Source organism: Euleptes europaea, chromosome 16 (assembly GCF_029931775.1).
Source record: "Euleptes europaea isolate rEulEur1 chromosome 16, rEulEur1.hap1, whole genome shotgun sequence".
Taxonomy (NCBI): Eukaryota; Metazoa; Chordata; class Lepidosauria; order Squamata; family Sphaerodactylidae; genus Euleptes; species Euleptes europaea.
This window is the reverse complement of record NC_079327.1, coordinates 5,940,752-5,960,275: the sequence shown is the minus strand read 5'-3', so window position 1 is coordinate 5,960,275 and position 19,524 is coordinate 5,940,752.

Below are 19,524 nucleotides of genomic sequence, written 5' to 3'. Positions count from 1 at the left end.
GCCGTTCATGTGGAGGACTGGGGAATCAAACCCGGTTCTCCAGATCAGAGTCCACCACTACAAAAGACCACTCTTAACCACTACATCATGCTGGCTTGAAGCAAGGAAACCACAGGAAGGCAAGGTATTTCTTCTTTCCTCTAGCCAGAAACAGGGCAATGAAAGGCCACTCTCTTCTTTCCATGTGGAAACGGAAGCTAAGTCATATTATTTTTTACTTCCTGGCTTGGAAATTCCTGGACAGCCCATACATTTCTAATCTCTTCTGCTATAAATATGGAGCCATATTGTAATTCAGACATTTAGACTTAGGAACTTAGGTGCCCCGTTGTTAATTCTTGTGTAAAGAGAATGTGAATTTCATACCTAGCAATTCAGTCATTTGCAATGAAATGTTAATTTGCCCTGAGCCTTCCAAATAGTTTCCTTGCTCTGCTTATTTTTATTTTTTTAATACTGTGTATAAGTTGTCCTCAAAAATGTTGCAATTATTTATGACCAATGCTGCTCTTTGTTCTTGGACAATTCCCTCTTTTTGTTGTGACAATAGCATGAGTTGATAAATCTCCAAATAATAATAATAAAAACCTGGTTCACTGAAATGGTGTCCCTTAATTAATCTGCTGGAGAAAACTCTTGTCTTCAGAACATAAATAATGCATAATAACAACAGAAAAAAAGAAGTTGTTTGCTTTGGTTTTTGACGCTTAGTGTGCCATTTGCTAAATTTTAATACATGGTGTTTGCTTTCGGGGGAGGCGGGGAGTGCATTTCTCCAGCACTTTTGCCTGTCTGGTTTCTCAAGAAAAAAATCTTGTAATATAAATTCCAATTATTATCAGCCTCTTCCAATGATCTGTGGCTGCCTCGAAAGCAAACAAGCAGGAATCCAACTCGCAGTCTGATTTTTTTTCACATGTTTACTTGAAAATAAGTTCTAATAAGTTCAGCTGGGCTTCTGCGTTGGCAAACATGTTTAGGATTGCAACAGCTGACCCCATTAGTGGTCATTATACACGACAAACACAAAGAAACAGAAGTGGAAGTGGAAACCGGGCGGCTTCGATTCCAGCTTTTATACTGTGGCAAAAGGGGCAGAACGCTCCGTCGCATTATCTTTGAAGCCCAGACGCCACTTCTCCTTTGTGAAAAGGAGCCGGGAGGGCAACGTTTTCAGCGAGAAAGCAGCCGATGGAAAAGGGAGCAGTTAAATTGCCTGTCATCCCCTGCCTTTAACTCCCCTACAACTGCTTTTCCCATGGCCCAAATTAAAGCTGTGTTTGTGACAGAATCCCTGCTGGGGGAAACACAGCAATGGGAAGTGTGGGGCTGGCAAAAAAAAATGGGTTGACGAGCAGTGTCCTCATGCTCCAAGCATCTCTCCTGGGGACAAAGCTTGGTTGGCCCTTCTGACCCACCTCTGGTCTCGTGGGCGGGCTCCTGCCCAAAAAGAAGGACCACGAGGAGGCCAGGCCGGCAACCGGAAAGAGTGCAAACAGACATGAGGACCCTGGGGACTGGGGAAGAAGAGTGCCACAGGCTGGTGTGGAGAGTGTGGCCTGGAACACAAGGCATAGGGTGCAGCTGGTAAGAAGGAGGAGGAAGAGGGTTGTTTTTTATACCCTGCTTTTCTCTACCATTAAGGAGTCTCAAAGTGGCTTACAGTGCTTTGCTATGGAGGAGGGAGAGCGACCCCTTTGGGACCCCATAAAAGTGTACCTCCACTCCCAAACTTTACCAAACTTTGGGGTTCACGCAAGGAGAGTCCATTGAAGCTATGCTGTGAATTTAGTGACTCTACCTTGAAAAATCCCACCCCCCGGAGAATTTTAAAACTACTTACTTTTCACAGTCTGTAATGGCTGCATCCGTGGCCAAGAGTCGTGGGAAAACTCAGTTTCCCATGAATGCTTGCAAAGGGCATGAACAATTTACCAAATTTTTTTTTTGCACAACCCTAGCTCAGACAGTCCTCTTCTGAACTACTGAAACAACATGGACAAGGTATACAAACAGATCTGTATCACATATGAACACATGAAGCTGCCTTATATTGAACGAGGCCATCAGTCCATCAAGGTCAGTATTTAACTACTGAGAGCATCTCTCCAGGGTCTCAGGCAGAGGTGTTTCACATCATCTACTACCTGTAATTTTTACAATCTTCTCTATGTGGGGGGGGGGGACCCCTTGGGGACACCATAAAATTGGAACCCTAACCCAATCTTCACCAAACTTTGGAATTCATGCAAGGAAAGCTACCCTGAAAATTTGGGAACTCTACCTCCAAAAATACCTCCCATTCTAAAAAGCCTGTGCAAAGCCTAAGCCGGGAAAAAGCCAAATATCTATTCGGTTGATTAAGCAATCAGCTATCAGGCTTTGGCTTTATTCTCAGTTTAATATTCAGCTTTAATTAAATCCAAAAGAAGCCAAAAAGGCCTTTTTCAGGTTTATTTTTGGTTCGGGTTTATCGATATGCTCAAGCCTAGTCTGAGGTTTGGAAGAAGCAAACCTTAGGTTTAAAAATGGGGTTTCCTCCCCTACAAAATCTGGGTCATTAACTTGTAGAATTCTCATAAATGTCCCAGTCTAATAGGATGTGACATCACCACAAAAGTGGGAACCGAGTTCTTTACACGGAAAGCATCAGCACAGAAGTCCCTTGTCAGCATTGCTGAAGATCGCACACTGAAGAAACGGCTGACAGATCCAAAATCACTGATGAACTACGATATGCGCAATACAAAATTAATCCAATATCCTGGATCCCATCTACTTTCTTCCCCCTTCGCAATGGACACCTGGAAAGACACTTCATTTTGCCATGAGAACGTCTAACCATGTCAAGGAGCAATCTCTGTTTAGCATTCCAACAGATTTCGGGTGGGTAGACAAACCAGGTGGGAAATTTCTTCCAGAAAAATACCGTCACGCTGTCCCTGAGATACAGATGGTTATTTGTAACTGTGGAACTGCCTGATATAAATGCAAGTTTGTTGGCTGCTTTGAATGCTGTAAATGTGGTGAAAACTATGTAAGAAGAAGCAATTAACCAGTATGGAAAAAAAAATCTATTTGCATTCAGACTGTGAAACTCACAACACGTTTTCTTTCAGTAAAACTTGAGGATGTGGTCATGGGAGCCACACAACATACAAATAACAATGTTTATATTGATTTCTGAGCTTTGACCATGAATATAAGACATGAGAGCAAAATCACCACTGCCCTTGTCAATGTGACATTCTTCGTCTCTCTGTTGTTAGGACCATTGCTAGTGGTTCTGTTGTCCTCCAAAATCTCCGATTAGACACCCAGATGACATTATCAGATTATTCATGATTAGAGATATGCCAAGATGGTGTAAAGATAGATGGCTACCTTCCAGGATTCATACAAGAAATGGGGATGCCTTCCAAAGTTGTTCTACAGTAGTTAGTTCCCACAAACACTGCAAATTGTAGGATACATATTATTGGGAAGCCCTAACCTGAATGTCCTAGGCTAGCCTGATCTCAACAGATCTCAGAAACTCAGCAGGGTTAGTACAGCATGGTGCAGTGGTTAAAAGTGGTGGACTCTAATCTGGAGAGCTGGATTTGATTCCCCACTCCTCCTCATGAGTGGTGGACTCTAATGTGGTGAACCAGGTAGGTTTCCCCACTCCTCCCCATGAAGCCAGATGGGTGACTTTGGACTAATAACAGTTCTCTCCGAACTCTGTCAGCCCCACCTACCTCACATGAACACATGAAGCTGCCTGATACTGAATAAGACCCTCGGTCCATCAAAGTCAGCATTGTCTACTCAGACCGGCAGCAGCTCTCCAGAGTCTCAGGCAGAGGTCTTTCACATCACCTACCTGCCTAGTCCCTTTAACTGGAGATGCCGGGGATTGAACCTGGGACCTTCTGCATGCCAAGCAGATGCTCTACCACTGAGCCCCGGCCCCTCCCCTCATAAGGTGTCTGCTGTGGGGAGTGGAAGGGAAGGCGATTGTAAGCTGCTTTGAGACTCCTTTCGACAGAGAAAAGTGGGGTATAAAAAATCTATTTTTCTTCCTTAGTTATGATAGCCCCATGTCAAAAAGATTGTTGCAGAGATGGAGAGAACTGCGACTGGCCCAAGGTCACCAGGAGGAGTGGGAAATCGAACCCGGTTCTCCAGATTAGAGTCCGCCGCTCTTAACCGCTACACCACATTGGCTCCCTGAACTTGACAGAGCCAACACGATTCAAACTTCTCCTGAACAAGGCACAGAAGGGGGGGAATAAATTTAAGGACATCTACTAAATATGATATTTAAACACTAACAAGAACAGGAACAGTGGGAAAAGATGGAATGTTTTCTTCAGCAATATGTATTGCTTAAGGGAATTTCTTGCTATCATTTACCATTTAGCATTTTTAAATTGTTGTATTTATCAAATGTCTAATCCCTAATCAGATAATGGCTGAGGCACCTGATTACTTATTTGAAACCTTCATCTTAAACACGTAACGTTAATGACTAATAAAGAGATGTGTATACATTATACATAAGCTCTGTACAGCCCCAGGGAGCTTTCGAAACATGACTATTAACACGCACAGTTTCCCAGCTTGCCGAGGTGACATTTCAAAAGATTCAAATCTAAAGAGTTTGTAAACATTTCGAGTGCTGATCTTGGTCTAATCCCGGCAAAATACAGTGAGTGGCTTCATTCTAAAAGGTAGAGGCCAAGAAATATGACTGGTAGTCATGAGAGAACCTTATCAATCTTCTGTTTAGAAGAAGAAGAAGAGTTGGTATTTATATGCCTACTTTCTCTACCACTTAAGGAAGAATCAAACCGGTTTACAATCACCTTCCCTCCCCCTCCCCACAACAGACACCCTGTGAGGTAGGTGGGGCTGAGAGAGCTCTAAGAGAGCTGTGACTAGTCCAAGGTCACCCAGCTGGCTTCATGTGTAGGAGTGGGGAAACCAATCCACTTCACCAGATTAGCGTCTGCCGCTCAAGTGGAGGAGTGGGGAATCAAAGCCAGTTCTCCAGATCAGAGTCCACTGCGCCAACCTGGGGCTAGTCACAGTTCTCTAAAAACCAACCCGGTTCACCAGATTAGCATTCACCACTCATGTGGAATAGTGGGGAATCGAACCCAGTTCTTGAGATCAGAGCCCACCACTCCAAATCACCGCTCTTAGCCACTACACCACACTGGCTCTCTTACCAAGTCAAAATATGAGCACAGTAGCACCTTAAAGACCAATAACATTTTTCAAGGGTGTATGCTTTCGTGAGTCAAAGTTCACTTTGTCAGACAAGCTCTGTCTCACAAAAACGTATACCCTGGAAAAAGTTGTTGGTCTTTAAGCAGGTGTGTGTGTGTTTGTGAGTAAAGTGCAGTCAAGTCACAGCCGACTTATGGCAACCCAGTTGAGTTTTCAAGACAAGAGACTAACAGAGGTGGTTTGACATTGCCTTCCTCTGCATAGAAACCATGTTATTCACAGGAACACATGAAGCTGCCTTAAACTGAATCAGACCCTCGGTCCATCAAAGTGAGTATTGTCTATTCAGACCGGCAGCGGCTCTCCAGAGTCTCAGGTAGAGGTCTTTCACATCACCTTACTTGCCTGGTTCCTTTAACTGGAGATGCCAGGGATTGAACCTGGGACCTTCTGCATGCCCAGCAGATGCTCTACCACTGAGCCACAGCCCTTCCTCCTCCATGGTAGTTCCCCATCCAAGTACTAACCAGGGCTGACCCTGCTTACCTTCTGAGCTTCGATGAGTTCAGGCCAGCCTGGGTTATCCAGGTCAAGGCTTTAAGGAGCGACTGTGCTCAAATTTTGTTCTGCTACTACGGACTAAGATTGCTTCCCGCTTGAAATACTTGTGTGGTGGTTTCCAGAATGATACACTTACGCTTGTAAACGAGGGAGAACTGAAAAGAACATGCTCCACTGTTCTCCCATAAAGAGAAGGAACAAAAGGGACAACATACTCTTGAAGGAATCCCAGAAGCTGAAGGCCCCCAAAGTATTGCCTAAGATTGATGGGCACACAAAATTATGCCCATCCAACATTTCAGCTGTGACTTTCAGGGCTGTGGGGATGATCCAACTGTCCTCCAAGGAGTCTTCCTCCAAGGAGTCTTCCACCAACCTAAGGAGTCTTCCGCCAACCTAAGGAGACTTCCTCCAACTCAAGTGGCCCTTCCTCAAATGAAATCAGAAGACTCCATGGGCTGGAGGCAGGCTGCAAATTTTGCTCTGGGGAGGGGGAGGATAGAGGTAGGATCCACCCCCGTTGTTCACAGTCAAGTAGAAAGCCTATTTGCCTTCCTGTTGAATTGGCATGTTTGCTTATGAATGTATTCATCACCATTAAATACAACATGCTAAACTATATGAGCCTTAAGATTACTATGTCAATATTCCATGCACTTAAAAATGCTGTGTTATCTATTGACAGCATATAGAAGTGCAGGTTGCCAATTCCAGGTTGGGAAATTCCTGGAGATTTGGGGGTGGAGCCTGGGGTGAGTGGGGTTTGGGGAGGGATCTCAGCAGGGTATAATGTCATGGAGTTCACTTTCCAAAGCAGCCACTTTCTGCAGGGGAAGTGATCTCTGTAGTCTAGAGATCAGATGCAATTCTGGGAGATCTCCACCCCCCCCCCCTGGAATTTGGCAACCTCCAGTGCAGGAAGTAGGCCCTAATTTAAAAAAAAAATTCTGCCCCTTCATTTAAGTTCCTTATTGATGATCTCTGTTACTGATGGGAAAGATTTTGGGGTTGCTATTTTATTCTGCTATTAATGGGATTTTTTGTAAAGATTATTATCATCAACTGCCTTAAACCATGAGGAAAAAGCGGGATATAATCATTTAATACATAAAATAAATACATGGGATTGATTTGGACCCATTGTTCTGTGTACTCAGTCACACATACTCATTTGCATGTATGCACGTTAACCAGGCCATGATTAATGCTTGATAACTTGAGAAAGGAAAGTGTTGATTGGAATAAATATGAATGAAGAATCACCTCCAGAGAAACGGCAGCTTCAGAGAAAGTAAGCTGGCATTGAATGATTTGGAATATGAGATCTAAGAGGAAAGGTTAAAGGAACTGGGCATGTTTCGCCTATACAGATGGCTGCGAAGAGAAAAAAATATATTTTTCAGATGAAAAAGGTGACAGGAACCAATAAAGCTGCCCGTGATCGCTGGGGATAAGGCCAAGAGTGACAAACAAACTCTTCTATCTTGGTTATTCGTTTCCCTTTGTTAGAAAACATTAGTTTTATGATAACTGTTTTCCTTTAAAAGACTACTGTTTTGGACTTCCAGGTTTACACAACTGTCATCCTCTGTTGTTTCTCTAGTTCTTCCATTCAGAGAGCTCATAGCAAAATCCCAACCCCTCTCCAAGGTGCCATCGTTGTAGGGTAAAAACAGAAGTCTTGGGCTCTTCCTGTTCCCTCCTATTTGGATGGCTTGATGAGGCACACTAGGGATGTGCACCAAATTTTCGGTATTTTTCAGGGTCGGGTTTCTTAAACTTGAATTTTTGTTTAAAATTTGGAAAACTGAATTTTGGAAAAATTTTGGGTTAATAAACCCAAGCCCAAAAAATGCCAAAAATATTCAGCACAGATAGGATCGCTCCCCTGCCATCCTACTAGAGAAGCTTGCCAATTCAGGCCTCTATGGAGGCCCCAGGCAGCAAGCTTCTCTAATAGGAAGGTGGGGGTGTTCCTTTCTCCGCTGGCAGCAGCCAAAGGAACACTCCCCAACCTTCCTATGAAACCCCCACCCACCCACCTACCTTCCTGGGAGTCCCAGGAAGCTGTGTGGGGTGGGTTTTACTTAGATCCACTCTGCCAAGGCTGTCAGCATGGATCCAAAGCAATTCCATGCCACCCTGATTCGCTGGGCTCCCGGGTATCAGGGCAGTGTGGAATTACTTTGGATCTGTGCTGCCCTGTAAAATGCCTGCAGCATAGATCTAAAGGTGAAGAGCCAAATCTGAAAAACCCGAATACCTATTTGGGTTATTTGAGAAGTGGCTATCTGGCTTTCCCGAGATTCCCCTTTTCCCTATTCAGCCGAAATGGCTTATGTTTGGTTTACTTTTTGCTTGGTAAAGCTGATATAGAATCATAGAGTTGGAAGGGACCACCAGGGTCATCTAGTCCAACCCCCTGCACAATGCAGGAAATTCACAACTACCTCCCCACCCCACACACACACCCAGTGACCCCTACTCCCATGCCCAGAAGATTGCCAAGGTGCCCTCCCTCTCGGCCAAATGCACATATGCACAGCCTTAAGGTGCACAAAGCAGCTGTGCTCTACAGCTTTTCACCAAGATCCCTAGCACTAAAGGATGAAGGAAGGGCTAGAGGTGGGCAGCTTAGATAATGGCTGCAATGCTGTTATAGGGGGAGAGGACTCTCCTCTAATACAACAGTTACTTAATAGGGAGAGAAGTCACTTCAAGGACCAGCTCCTCCTGTATTGTTCAGCCCACCAGTTAAGCTCCTCCCCTCAAGCTCTGCTCTTTGTGCTGCTGCGTCCAGAGGTGAGCCAGATGAGTCAGTAAAGACCTGGTGCTTGCACAGGAGACCACCTTTACCTTTATCTGTCCCTCCCCTCTCCAAATCCCACTTCCTCAGACTCTATCCCCCAAAATCTCCAGGTATTTCCCAACCTGGCCTGGCAATCCTACACATTCTCTTTATCAAGAGTCTCTCACATGATGTCTATGACACCTGACGACACCATACCTGGCACCCACCAAGTGTTTTCAGAAAGTGGATGGAGCTCTTGCCTAACACAGCTTCTGATTGGTCACTGGAGATCTGACTGGCTGTGCAGATTAAAATAATGTTGCTGTGGTGGCAGCTGTATTGGTTTTATTGTCTCTCTCATTTCTCTTTTCCAGTACCTTTTCAAAATGACCTCTCTTCTCGCCTGAACTTAAACTCCCTCTGGGTGTAGGGTTGCCAGGTTCCTCTTCGCCATCAGCGGGAGGTTTTTGGGTGGAGCCTGAGGAGGGTGGGGTTTGGGGAGGGGAGGGACATCAATGCCATAGAGTCCAATGGCCAAATCAGCCATTTTCTCCAGGGGAACTGATCATTATTGGCTGGAGATCAGTTGTAATAGCAGGAGATCTCCAGCTACTACATGGAGGTTGGCAACTCTTTCTGGGTGTGTGACTCCACAATCCCAGGCCGGCCATTTTGTAGTTGTGCTCACCACCCTGTGTCGGAATTCCAAAGGTGCCAACTGGCTCAAAAAAGTTGGAAACCCCTACTCTAAATAAATACAAAAAACAAATGAGCCTGTCTCTTCCTCCCCTTTTCTGGAACACATTCAAAATGACCTGTAGGGTCGCCAACTTCTAGGTGGTGGCTGGAGATCTCCCATTATTACAACTGATCTCCAGGCAACCGAGATCCATTCGCCTGCAGAAATGCTTTGGTAGGTGGACTCTCTGGCATCATACCCCAGTTAAGTCCCTCCCCTCTCCAAACCCCACCCTCAGGCTCCACCCCCAAAATCTCCAGGTATTTCCCATGCCGGAGCTGGCATCCCTAATGACCAAGTGTCCGAAGCCAAGCTCCAGTTTTCAGCCAGCACCCAATCTTCACCCTTCATCTTACCCATAGCTCACACCATTCTTATAAAGCTATTCCCTTTGCTTGTATAAGCTCTCTGCCCTGCGCTTTTTCTTTCTTTTTTTGTCAGGTATGAAAAATTCAAGCGTAACTCAAGCTTCGCACTTTAGCAGAATCCACAGTCATCTATTAACTTGAAGCTCCTCTCCCATTCATGTGCTTTGAAACCTAAAGCCGGAATATTGTTTTCCAAAGGGCGTGCAAAGAGCGAGGAAGGAAAAAGCTGAAGGCCCCCGAAGCCACCTCTAGGCTATGAAGAGAGGAAGGCAGAGGAGAGCATTTTCCCTTCTCTCTGCGGCGCGTCTTCCTGGCGCTAAATAATAAATTCATGCATCAGCCTTAAATATTATAATAACGAGTGACATGATATATAGCTCGTCTTGATGTTATTGAATTTCCCTTATAAATATTTGAATAAATACAGTCTCCTTTTTTTTTTTTAGCTATCTACTCGCAACTTATTTTGGTTTGACAGGGGAGTGATAATCCACCGTCCCCACCCCGCCCCAATCTTGGTTATTCACAGTATGTAAATGACACAATACTTGCTAGTCGCTTCCACTAGAAATCTCTTTTCTTTTTCTCTCCCCCCCCCTCTCTCTCTCACACACACACAAAGATGTACACAAGCACAACCTGTCACTGGCTTTTGCTAGTGGAGAAGGAGAAACAGTGAAGATTTCAGTTTTATTGGAATAAATAAAGAATCTAAAGTGGAAGCGAATTTCTTCTGGTGTGTCCTATGGCCTAAGAAGCCAAACCACATCTGTTGTTCGCTGATCCCAGTGCTTGACGTCTCTGGCATGTGGTTCTTCTGTCCGCCGTGATCACCTGGGAAATCATTACTAACCGGCTCCTCCAGCTGGCCGAAGGACAAAGGCTAATGTCCAATCTGTTGGGGAGTTGAGTGCTTAAGCGCTTTTGTCAGACCGCAGGGTTTCATCAGAGTAACTCTGTCTGACTCGGGAATTGGCCTGATGTCGCCACTTGATGAACATTTTAAATGAAAGGATTCAAGATTCGAGAACTGCCTTTTTGGTTGTTGTTGTGGGGGGGGGGGTGATGCTGCAAAGTACCTGCGATTTTTCTACTCTGGATGCAGAAATCACTTACTTCTCGAAACTGGCAAGGTTCAAAATGGCAGCCATTTGTAAGCCGTTACGCAATTGACCTAGAGCATCATGGGCACCAGTGTCTCAGATCTGCCATTTAGATTGGGGGACAGGAATAGAATAAGGCTGTGGCTCAGTGATGCAATATCTCCTTGGCAGGCAGAAGGTCCCAGGTTCAATCCCTGGCATATCCAGTTTTAAAAGGACCAAGTACACAACACATAGTTAAATTGTGGGACTCCCTGCCCCAGGATGTGTTGATGGCTGCCAGCTTGGAATGTTTGAAGAGGGGAGTGGACATGTTCATAGAGGAGAGGGCTATACTAGTCACATGAACCTGCCTTATACTGAATCAGACCCTCGGTCCATCAAATCAGTATCGTCTACTCAGACAGGCAGCGGCTCTCCAGTGTCTCAGTCAGAGGTCTTTCACATCACCTACTGGAGATACCGGGAATTGAACCTAGGACCTCCTGCATGCAAAGCAGAGGCTCTACCACTGATCCACAGCCCCTCCCCTACTGCTCTTAAGCATTGGTGCGCTCTCAGGAACAGTGTGAGAGGTAAAATTGGAGCCGTAGGAATGAGAGGCGCTGGGTGAAAATTACCCCCCCCCCATTTTTGCTTCCAGAAATGCCTTTTGTTAACAAAAAATATAGTTCGGAGCCAGGCCACCAGAACGGCCACTGAAATGTCACCTAATGAAAAATCGGAAGCACATTTGGAGCACTAGAGAAATGCTCTCGCAAGCCAAAAAGTTTCCCATAGACAAATGAAGTTTCCAGTAAATCCCAAAGTGTTAAGGAAGAAGAAGTCTATGCCTACTTTCTCTACCACTTAAGGGAGACTCAAACCGGCTTACAATCACCTTCCCTTCCCCACAACAGACACCCTGTGAGGGAGGTGGGGCTGAGAGAGTGTGACTAGCCCAAGGTCACTCAGCTGGCTTCATTTGTAGAAGCAGGGAAACAAATCCAGTTCACCAGATTAGCCTCTGCTGCTCAGGTGGAGGAGTGGAGAATCAAACCTGGTCCACCGCTCCAAACCACTGCTCTTAACCACTACACCCCACTGACTTACTCGTATGCCATGAGATGTGGACCGTGATAAATATTTAAGTAATTAATGGAAGCCCCCCACACACACACACACGACATGGAAGCAGAGGGCAACTTCAAATATTCAGCAAGTGCATGTGGTACACTTCACCAACGCCGTGATGTTTATAATGTCCTCATAAAAAGCTCCCTGCATGTGTCAATGTTCAATTGTTGAAAACTTTCTATTCCTTGGCTCCATCATCAACCAAAAGGGAGACTGCAGCCAAGAAAAGTAGAGGTTGAGGCTGGGAAGGGCAGCCATGAAGGAGCTAGAAAAGATTCTTCAGCGTAAGGATGTGTCACTGGCCACCAAGATCAGGTTAATTCATGCCATCGTATTCCCTGTTACTATGTATGGGTATGAAAGCTGGACAATGAAGAAAGCTGATAGGAAGAAAGTAGATTCCTTTGTAATGTAGAGTTAGAGGAGAGTGTTACGGATACCCTGGACTGCCAAAAAATTTTTTTTTTAAATCAGTGGGTTATAGATCAAATCAAGCCTGAACTGACCCCAGAAGGTAAAATGACTAAACTGAGGTTGTTGTGCTTTGGTCACATTATGAGAAGACAAGAGTCACTGGAAAAGACAGTCATGCTAGGAAAAGTTGAGGGCAGCAGGAAAAGAGGAACACCCAACAAGAGATGGATTGACTCTATAAAGGAAGCCACGGCCCTCAATTTGCAAGACCTGAGCAAGGCTGTCCAAGATAGGACATTTTGGAGGATGATTCATAGGGTCGCCATGAGTTGGAAGCGACTTGACGGCACTTAACATACACACACACACGTTTAAATGTAACATATCAGGTTATCACTTGGACCACTGACATGCTAACTTCCTGTATTCAAGGAATTATTGGTCTGAGAGACCAACAGTATCTACTAACTGCCTTCTGAAGTGGTATGCATCCATAGGGTTGCCAACCTCCAGGTGGTGGCTGGAGATCTGCTATTACAATTGCTCTCCAGGTGACAGAGATCAGTTCACCTGGAGAAAATGGCTGCTTTGGAAGGTGGACTCTGTGGCATTATACCCCACTGAAGTCCCATCTCTCCTCAAACTCTGACCTCCTCAGGCTCCGCCCCAAAATCTCCAGGTATTTCTCAACCCAGAGCTGGCAACCCTATACATCCAGAAGACATGCATCTTACAGTCCTTCTTGACATTTGAATTGGATCTTAACTGTAGTGAAAAATCAGACTTGCACTCTTCTTATCCAGTCCTCTACCATATCTTGATATTTATGCATCCTTCCAGTGTTAAGGTACTGTAAAAGTGAGGCCTAAAAGAAGATACTGCCATTCTAAAATAATCCCAGCAGGCACTCTAGATAGGATTGCTAATTATGAAATTTAATTATAGCATCCATCTTTCATTTTACTCCCTGAGCTTTAAGTGACAACCTCAAATAAGCTCATCCATCATATCCTACGAGGTCATCCTTCTTCCTGGTTATTGTATGAGGTGGGGGTGGAGCTTTAAAAAAACCCTGTATGAATAGACAGAATTGAAACCCAGGTGAACAAACTGGTAGGAGAATAGTTGTTGATCACATGCCCAACTGGGATGTGGGGTCAGATTTCAGGTAAGAGCACTGAATGTGGGTACACCTTGAAAGCATTTGATATCAATTATGGTTTTGGTTGTTGTTGCAGCCTTTAACTCAAGCCCCACAAAAGCTAAACACTTTTAAGCTCCATTAATGATAATGGAGGCATGTGGAATAACCCAACCATGTAGGGTTGCCAACCTCCAGGTATCCTGCTATTACAAATGATCTCCAGACAATAGAGATCAGTCCCCCTGGAGAAAATGTCCACTTCGGCAATTGGACTCTATGGCATTGAAGACCCTTCCCTCCCCAAATTTTGTCCTACTCAGGCCCCACCCCCAAAATCTCCATGTATTTCCCATCCCAGAGCTGGCAACCCTACAACCAGGTCACATCTTGGGAGCTAAGCAGGGTTGGTACTTGGATGGGGGACCACCAAGCAAGACTCTGCGGAGGAAGGCAATGGCAAACCACCTCTTTTTATCACTTGCCTTGGAAGCCCCTTCCCAGGGTCGCCACAAGTCAGTTGCATCTTTATGGCACATAGATACATAATAATGCTGGTGGAACTATGCACAAAGGGTTGGATCCAACCAGTTTTTTCCAGAAGGAAGGGGTCACCTTTGATCACTTTATGCTTCAAATCATGAGACCTGCATGGGCAGAAGTCATTAGGATAAGAGAATTAGGTGAAACTGAGTGAAAAATCTGCTTGGATCCAAACCATAACCTAGCCATCATATGTTCATTCTGCCTTTCCTCTGAGGAGCTCAGATTGGCAGAGATGGCACACTCCTCCTCTGTTTTACAGGCACAACAACCCTGGGGAGTACCTTAAACTGAAAGAGATGCTTGGCCCAAGGTTGACCAATGACCATCATGGCTCAGTGGAGATTTGACCCCCATCTTCTAACTCCTGGTCCGACACTGGGGTCTTCAACCTTTTTGAGCCTCTGGGCACATTTGAAATTCTGACACGGCATGGTGGGCACAGCAGCAAAATGGCTGCCACAGGAGGTGAAGCAGGGTTGCCAGGTCCGTCTTCGCCACTGGCGGGAGGTTTTTGGGAACAATAACAAGGATCACGTATACGTCCAATTACCAAATGCCATTGGACGTTTCCAACTCCATCTGCACCCGCGCTTGGGTAGATGTTCACACCCGGAGCGGAGCTACACTTACCTCGTCTTGAGGGCTTCACCTATTTTGTGGACTTATTTTTCAGGACTTTGTACTGTTCCTTGATTTTTGTGCCTTTTTGTGATTGTGCGACTGTACGTTTCATAATTTTGTCATTCATTGCCTTTGGGTATTGATTATCGTATTTTGGTCATGTCATGAGACGACAAGAGTCACTGGAAAAGACAGTCATGCTAGGAAAAGTTAAGGGCAGCAGAAAAAGAGGAAGACCCAACAAGAAATGGGTTGACTCAATAAAGGAAGCCACAGCCCTCAATTTGCAAGATCTGAGCAAGGCTGTCAAAGATAGGACATTTTGGAGGACTTTCATTCATAGGGTCACCATGAGTCAGAAGCGACTTGATGGCACTTAACACACACACATCCATTTAGCTACCATAGGCTTGCCAACTCTGGTTTGAGAAATTCCTGGAGATTTGGGATGGGGCCTAGGGAGGGCACTGTTTGGGGAAGGGAGGGATCTTATTGAGTTATAATGCCATAGATTCCACCCTCTGAAGTTGTCATTTTCTCCAGATGAACAGATGAGTTATAACTCCAGGAGATCTCCAGGCCCCACCTGAACGTTAACAACTCTGTGACTGACGGAGGGAAGGTATGGTTGCCAGGTCCCTTTGCCACTGGCGGGCGGTTTTGGGACTGGAGCCTGAGAAGGGTGGGGTTTGGGGAGGGGAAAGACGTCAATGCCATAGAGTCCAATTGCCAAAGTGGCCATTTTCTCCAGGTGAACTGATCTCTATCGGCTGGAGGTCAGTTGTAATAGCAAATCTCCAGCTAGTACCTGGTGATTGGCAACCTTATACATGGGAAGGATAGCATTTTTTAAGACTTCAAGGACTCTATCTTGTAGATCTCTGAGTTGATTTCAGGCGTTCCATTTTCTTGATTTCCCAGTTCTCTCTTGGATGATTTAATCCCAACATAGTAAAACTGCTTTTGAAGCTGCCTAAAATCATGACTGATTTTCAAATTGTTCTTCGTAATCAACATTTAAAACAGCCGTTGCCAAGTTGTTGAGCCATCACTGTTCAGAGAGCACAGTATATATCTATATGGAAGTTTTCTCTGCTTTGATATGCAAATGAGAAGGAGCTTATAGAACACTTGGGCTTGCTTCTCAGATGCACTTGTTTGGTAAATTTCCCACTGTAGACATAATGGGGAGCTCCACCGTTTTTAAATGATCATCTTCTATCCATTTTATTTATTTATTGCTGCTTTTTTTGGTCATTTGCCTCCCCAGTAATCCTCAAGAGGATACATAGAAAGGGGGAACGAAAACAAATCAAAATAAGTGCTATGAAATAAAATCGATTAACGCAGCAATTTTTTGGAAAACAATAATAGCAAGCTGGCAGCATGCATTAACTGATTTTAGACTCAAAAATATCTTAGAAAATAAATAGTTCTCAGCACCCAGCAGACGCCAAACGCTGGCCGTTTAGAGCTTTCAGAGTAGCAGGGAATGACTGAAATTGGCCCTGGAAGCTAACCAGGAGCCAGGGAAGTTGTCTTCAAATATGTGGGATCAGTTTTCTCCAAACCTGGCTGCATCAGTAGGGTTGCCAGCCTTCAGATACTAGCTGGAGATCTCCTGCTATTACAACTGATCTCCAGCCGATACAGATCAGTTCACCTGAAGAAAATGGCTGCTCTGGCCATTGGACTCTATGAAGTCCCTCCCCTCCCCAAACCCCGCCCTCCTCAGGCTCTGCCCCAAAAACCTCCCGTTGGAGGCGAAGACCTCTGCCTGAGACCCTGGGAAGCCACTGTTGGTCTGAGTAGACAATACTGACTTTGATTGACCAAGGGTCTGGTTCAGTACAAGGCAGCTTTCATGTGTGTCCACTGTGTGAACAGACTGCTGGACTTGATGGCCCTTGGTCTGATCCAGCATGGCTTTTCTTATGTTTTTATGCTCTTAAGCAATTAAATACATCCTACATATTCAGTAAATCAATCTTGTCAACTGAATGTGCTCCTTGAATCCTTTTTAAAATGTGAATCAGGTTTTTTCTTTCTTTCTTTTTTTTTCCATCAAGTCGCAGCCAACTTGTGGCAACCCCGTAGGGTTTTTAAGCCAAGAGATATTCTGAGGTGGCTTGCCATTGTCTGGCTCTGCATCATGATCCTGGAATTCCCTGGAATTTAAAAAATTCAACAGAATAATGGCTGAATTGTCTTAGCTATACAATGATGCACATTTTTAAGCTATATATTACAATTCTAAACATGTAATTCAGCTAGGAAATCATTTACAAGACAGTCAGGAAATAGGGATGAATCAGAGGTAATTCTGGCAGCTTTGAGCATGACCCTTGTTGACGGGCTTGTGGTGACCTCTGACCCGGGTTCCGAATCCCACCTGGACAATAGACATAAGAGTTGCCAGTATCCTTCCTTCATTATGAGAAGTAAAAAAAAAGAGAGCATGATTCTAGCTAAATCTTAAGCACAGCTTGTGGTGGGAACTGCCATTAAGTTACAGCTAACCCCTCATGGGGTTTTCAAGGCAGGAGATGTTCAGAGGTGGTTTGCCACTGCCTGCTTCTGTGTAGCCACCCTGGACTTCCTTGGTGGTCTCCCATCCAAATACTGACCAGGGCCGACCCTGCTTAGCTTCCGAGCTCTGATGAGATCTGGCTAGCTTGGGCTATCCCCAAGGGTGAATCAATACCATCCATGTGAAAATTTTGCTCTCAAAGCTTTGGATTATTTACAAATTATTGACCAGATTTTATGTGGAACTCTATTTATTTTTAATTATTTTCACTCTTATATCCCTCCCTCCCCACCAGAGCTGCACTTAGGGCAGCTCACATCAAAATCAACATAAAAAGACAGATAAAATACAGTAATGAACAATAAATAAGAACATAATATAAGAAAGGCCACGCGATCAGACCAAGGTCCATCAAGTCCAGCAGTCTGTTCACATGGTGGTCAACCAGGTGCCTCTGGGAAGCCCCCAAACAAGAAGACTGCAGCAGCATTGTCCTGCCTGTGTTCCAAAGCACCTAATATAACAGACATGCTCCTCTGATCCTGGAGATAATAGGTAGGCATCATGATTAGTATCCATTTTGACTAGTAATCATGAATAGCTCTCTCCTCCATGGACATGTCCACTCCCCTCTTAAAGCCTTCTAAAATAAGAACACAAGAAAGGCCATGCTGGATCAGACCATCAAATCCAGCACTCTGTTCACACTGTGGCCAACCAGGTGCCTCTAGGAAGCCCCCAAACAAGATGACTGCAGCAGCATTGTCCTGCCTGTGTTCCAAATCACTTAATATAATAGGCATGCTCATCTGATCCTGGAGAGAATAGGTATGCATCATGACTAGTATTCATTTTGACTAGTAGCCATGGATAGCCCTTTCCTCCACGAACATGTCCACTCCCCTCTTAAAGCCTTCTAAAATAAGAACATAAGAAAGACCATGCTGGACCAAAGTCCATCAAGTCCATCAGTCAATGACACTAAAATGATTCAATTAGTTGAAAGCCTCCTAAAACAATCATAATGCTTAAATCATATTCATAATGCACAAATCAAAACCCAAAAATTCAGAAGCCAAAAATTCAGATAGCACCAATTGCAGAGTTTTGCGTTCCAGGCAGTCAAAATATCTTACCGTACTTCTAGTCATGTATTCATCAGAACTACCAGAGGTTTTTTTTAAAGCTCCTCCACTTGTATTATTTTTTCAAATGATAATTTATATTCTAAATTGATATAAAATATGCCCTAGTTTTATGGCACCTTGTTCTTTCACCTACAATTACAGTGCTTATTTTTTTTTCTGTCCTCCACAAACACCTCGTGCAATTTCCCCACATTCTCAATGTGCATAAACCTTCCGCTATCATTCGCCACGTTCCTTGCTGTTCGGCTGATTTTTTATTCATGCAGAAAACAATATCCCCTGGATTTGTTGAGTAGCTTTAAATCTACAGCCTAACTTAATTTAGTGTCACCTCCAGTTATGGGTGAGTTACCATAAGCAACGCGTAAGAAAAATACAAAATATTAATGCTGTCACATGGCAGAAAATAAGAAGAATGTGAAATGTAAAGAAAGCGCCGCTTAAACGCATTGTTTAAAATCAGGGGGCCATGATTGATGGTCTTGAGACTCCAGAAGGCAGGCAAGCAGTCGGGTTTTCCCCCAACGATCCTACAATTAATTAGCATAGAAATATTAGCATTTTCCTATTTAGCAGGGAGGGAGAGCTTTATATGGAAAGCACTCCACCTAACAGTGTGCATGTTATGACTTTTGATGGATCACTGAAAAGCAAGGCTTCTTGCCATTTGGCGCTCTCGGCTCATGCACCAAAGTGGTAAAGTGTGCAATATTTCACTTTCAGATTAAATGTAGTAAGTACAGACCCGATTGCAAAAATGTCAAATATTTAACATTGATTCATATGCCGGGGTTTTTGTTTTTTAAATAAGTCTCTGGTTGAGCAGTAATGTCAACCTGGGATTCCATAGGGCATAGGAACATGCTCCGTGCTCCTTTCTTTTTTCTTTTTGCCATTCCTTCTCCATTTTGTCTCCATGTTTCTTCTGCCAGGCAGAGATTAGAGTTGCTGAATCTGACCATTGGAAGCAAATGGGGTGGTTGTTCCTACTGAGATTGCTTTGCTCTGACCTGAATGGCTCAGGCTAGTCCCATCTTGTCTGATCTTGGGAGCTAAGCAGGGTCGGCCCTGGTTAGTATTTGGATGGAAGACCACCAAGGAAGTCCAGGATCGCTACTCAGAGGCAGCCGATGGCAAAAACCACCTCTCTCTTCCCTGACCTGGATGGCTCAGGCTAGCCCCATCTTGTCTGATCTTGGGAGCTAAGAAGGGTTGGCCCTGGTTAGTAT